Consider the following 5,000-nt stretch of genomic DNA (forward strand, 5'->3'; position numbering starts at 1 on the left):
TATCTGTTTCAACATGCGGAAGGTAGTTATCGTAAAACGAGGCATGTTTTTTATTTGAGTGAGTATTGTTTATATTATTATAATTTTTCATTTATTTCATTTTAAAAGAGGAGACTGTATGAAGGTGTGATGGTGCCAACAGCACTGTATGGTGCCAGAAACGTGGAACATAAGAGAAGAAGAGAGAAGGAGTTTGAATGTGTTTGAGATGAGGTGTCTGAGAAGTATGGTGGGGGATACAAGGCGAGATAGCGTGAGAAATGAGGCGGTGAGGAGGAGAACAGGGGTGTAAAAAGGATGATGGGAGAGAGGGGTGATGATAGAATATTAGGATGGTTTGGACACATGGAAAGAATGAGTGAAGAAAGACTAGTAAAAGAGGTATGGAAGGCATATGTGGAGGGAGTGAACATGAGGGGAGCCGTCCTAGGATGAGGTGGATGGAATGGGGTGAAGGGGCGTGTGGGGAAGAGGGGAATGTCTGTTGAGGAAGGAAAGGGAGAGGACGGAAGACAGAGGTGAGTGGAGAATGGTTGGAATTATGGATGATGTTGTGACAGCATGAGGCGGAAGGGGAGGGGGGAGGGGTGGGGGGGTAGTATGTGTGAGTAAATTTTGACGCAGCCCGAAGGGATTTTCTCCCCCGTCCTCGCCTAATATGCCAAAGGGGACGGAGAGGGGGGGTCGCCGATTAATTGATGGGGCCTTGCTGTGGTTGTACTGTGTCTTGCGACACTGCTTCTGACCCTGGGCGGTGGGCTGGGTTCTGGGATGACCCGTCTTCCTGGTGGTGCTCAGATGCGTGGAAGGGTGGGAGGGGTGTGGAGTGTATTTAGGGATGAAATGGGTGGGAGTGTTTTTATGCCTTTCCCTTTGTGGCTACCTCCCTTGGAAGGGGGAAAAAGCCCATGGTATAAGTAGTTATGTATGTATGATTTTTTTCGCATCCGACCTAGTTATGGACCAAAAGGTCTCCTGTCGGCATGCTTCTCCTTTGTAATCCTTTCTAAAATATTATGTCATTAGTCATACCTATTTTAAGCGACTTGGATATTCGAATTTTAATACGCACTCATACTTGAAGCTTTATTTCATCTGAATGAAATCGAATTTTAACCAGAATAAACAACCGAGCCAGTAAGTAAGAGTAAGAGTAAGTATAAACAACCGAAACATGCCACTTGGTCAATATTGTAAGGAAGATGGTTTTAGCGCCTTGCAGCTGAATTGAATTGTTGGTCATTGCATAAAAGAAAATATCGGACTACACACATACACACACGCACACACACACACACACACACACGCACACACACACACGCACACACACACACACACATATATATCTACAAATATGTGTATATATATATATATATATATATACACATTATGTATATATAGACACAATGTAGAGATATATATATATACTGAATGAAGGTGGAAAAAGAAGTCACGGGTCTGGTTCCGAGTTTTCTGAAGTTTATTTCCTGACCGGTGTCGCTCTAAGTTTCTTCAGAAGAAGCTTAGAGCGAAACCGGTCAGGAATAAAACTCAGAAAACTCGGAACTAAACCCGTGACTTCTTTTTCCAATTCATCAACTTGTCACAATGTACCAAAGCATGTATATATATATATATATAGATACATGTATATATATTTATATATATGTATATATATGTACATGTATATATATTTATATATATAAGTATATATATGTACATATATATAAATGTAGATATATATATTATGTGTGTGTGTGTGTTGTGTGTGTGTGTGTGTGGGGTGTGTGTGTGTGTGTGTGTGTGTGTGCGTGTGTGTGTGTGTGTGTGTGTATACACACACACACACATATATATATATAGATATATATATATATAATATATATATATCATACAATCCATGACCGACGCGCAGAGGATTCGAACCACCGCCTATAAACTCAAGAGAGTCCACAGCACCCGCCTTTAACCACTCGACCACAGACGATCTGCCGCTGTCCACTAGCGAATTATTCAAATAAATATATATATATATAATATATAATATATATATAATGGTGTTTGTATGTGTGTATATTTATGTGTGTGCGTTCACCAATGATCGGAGGAGGCCAATGAAGGCGTCGCATTCGGTTCCAGGAAGACCACAAAAGCCAAGCCGGAGAGAGAGAGAGAGAGAGAGAGAGAGTACCACTGCGGTGCTCCCAGGACGTCGCTCCCATCTACGGTGCAAGGTCAGAGTCGACGGAGTGGTTGGGGGGACCCCAATGTTGCAAATCAGTCAAGAGAAAATGGGGACCCTGGCGTGACGTAGTAGGAAATACGTCGGGGACCAAAAAAAAAAAAAAAATGCAAACCGATTTGTGTAGTCACGAGATTCTTGTATGGTCCTTCAGGGGAATGATCTCGACTTCTTCAGATGAATAAAATCGCCAGATGGTAGGCAGGAGAGGCTTGCAAATCCTTCAAATAGTGTAACAGTCGTGGAATGGAACCGTCTGGCGTTAGTCTGAAAAAAATATTTAAGGTCTTTAAAGGCGATAGAATGGATTGGACAGGCTGCTGGGTCAAGAGAGTTGAAATCGAATTGAATGGTTTCTCCCGAAAAATTAATAATTTTATTAATTTCCTTTTTATTTATTTCTTCTTCTTTCCTTTGTTTCTCTTGCTTTTATACGTCTGTGCTATGGATCCGATAGTCTTTTGCTCTACTTTTGCTTTACATTCCATTGCCACACAACGAAAGAGGGAGAGAAAGAGAGAAAGAGAGAGAGAGAGATATGAGGGATGTTGGTTCGAAGACGCTTTGACTGACTTTCTCTGCTGGAAAACAAGTGGAAGACTCGGAACGAAATTGATATTTCTGATTAATTATAGAAAGAAACAGAGAGAGAGAGAGAGGAAATACGGACTTTAAAAGAATCTTGAATGCCAGTCGGTGCTTGCTGAGAAAAAAAGGAAGAGAATTTTTTTCTAAAGCTAAGAAGTGAAAGAGAGAAATAGGAAAGGATAGAGATATAAAGAAAGAGAGAAGGAAGGAGAGAGAGATATAAAGAAAGAGAGAGATAGAGAAAGAGGAAAGAAGAGGAGAAAGAAAGAGAGAGGAAGGAAGGGGGAGAGAGAGGCAGAAAGAGGGAGAGAGAGAGAGAAAGGAAGGAGGGGGTAGGAGAGGAGGAAAGAGGGAGAGAGAAAGAGGGAGGGACAGAGAAAACAAGAGTAAGAGGAAAGAGAGAAGGAGGGAGAGAGAGAGAGAGAAAGGAAGGAGGGAGAGGGAGAGGAAGAAAGAGGGAGAGAGAGGAAGAGAGAAAGAGAGAACAAGAGTAAGAGGAAAGAGAGAAGGAGGGAGAGAGAGAGAGAAAGGAAGGAGGGGGAGGGAGAGGAAGAAAGAGGGAGAGAGAGAAAGAGGGAGAGACAGAGAGAACAAGAGTAAGAGGAAAGAGAGAAGGAGGAAGAGAGAGAGAGAGAGAACAAGAGTAAGAGGAAAGAGAGAGCTCAGGTCACACGACCCTGGCTCTCTTCCATTTCTCTGCTTGAATAGAAACGATGGAAAGGTTTCCAAGAGTAGATCTGGAGAACTATCGCTTGAACTATCAGGGAGAAAAACAAGGAGCGAGCGCTAATGAGGGTGCCCTAATATTATCTAGTCACGTGATCAGCTACGCAAGTACCTCTCTCTCTCTTTTATCTCTCTCTCTCTCTCTTTATCTCTCTCTTTCTCTCTTTCTATCGCTCTTTCTGTCTCTCTCTCTTTCTCACGCTCACGCTCTCTCTCTCTCTCTCTCTCTCTCTCTCTCTCTCTCTCTCTCTCTCTCTCTCTCTCTCTCTCTCTCTCTCTCTCTCTCTCTCTCTCTCTCTCTCTCTCTCTCTCTCTCTCTCTCTCTCTCTCTCTCTCTCTCTCTCTCTCTCTCTCTCTCTCTCTCTCTCTCTCACACACATAGCTATGGGTCAACATATATGCATTAGAGTAATCTGTACCTTATATCCCCAGTTATAGATTCTATATTCCTTTACTCTCCTCTCCCACACGTCCCCCTCACCCTTTTCACCCATCTCCCCCTTTCTCCTCCCGTTCCCCACCCACCCACCCACCACTCCCCCTTCCGACCTCGAAATTGGTGTGCTTTCGTATATGATCAAAACTATCAATATAAACAACCCCCACGAGGCATTCGATGAGAAGTTCACCTTGTGCCCGATAGACGGCAGTGTGGTCAAATGAGGTTTGCTCGCTAACTTGCAACACCGCTAAATAAAGACGTATGTCCCGGCAATCTAGCACTTTCTAAAATGTCGGGCCATTAAGGAATCCGATGGAAATAAATCTGAGCAATACATAGTGACGTAATGTCGTGTTATTGAGTCGTTTGGTGAAACGTCTTGAGGTGAAATTTTTGGTGGAGGCGGAGCAACGAAATGGCTACATTTGTCACCTATTAAGATCGTACAAGAGGACGAACTTGTAAAGGAAAATAGAAATACTCGTAAAAAAAAAAAGCAATAGAGAGAGAGAAGAGAGGAAAAAATATATTACGCGTGATGGCGGAGAATGACGCTGGTGCTCCCGAGGCAAGTCATCGGTCGTCAGTCGTCACGACCTCCATTACCAACTCGAGGGAAGCTAGTTCACAACCAAAGGAAAATATCTATTCTTTATCCATTTGTTATCATATTGTTGTTGATAATGTTATTGTTATCATATTATTGTTATTATAATTATTGATATTGTTATTATTATTGATATTGTCATTGTTATCATTATTATTATGGTTGTCATTATTATTATTATTATTATCGTACTTAGTATTATCATCATTATTATTATTATCTTGTTATTATTATTATCATTATTATTATTATTTTATTATTGTTGTTGTTATCATTACCGTTGTTGTTGATTAGAATGGCCTCGGGTTCAAATACATTAGGAATAGTTGATTACTCATAATTATTGTTATTATTATTATTATTATTATTATTATTATTATTATTATTATTATTAT

General features: G+C 41.1%; 1 protein-coding gene across 1 annotated transcript in view; it reads left to right on the forward strand.

Moving 5' to 3' along the window:
- Positions 1-5,000, forward strand: part of LOC143037156 (uncharacterized) — a 96,126-nt gene that overhangs the window by 90,226 nt on the left and 900 nt on the right. The window lies entirely within an intron of this gene.

The sequence above is a fragment of the Oratosquilla oratoria genome, chromosome 21 (assembly GCF_046742065.1).
Source record: "Oratosquilla oratoria isolate Oo_2021 chromosome 21, ASM4674206v1, whole genome shotgun sequence".
Taxonomy (NCBI): Eukaryota; Metazoa; Arthropoda; class Malacostraca; order Stomatopoda; family Squillidae; genus Oratosquilla; species Oratosquilla oratoria.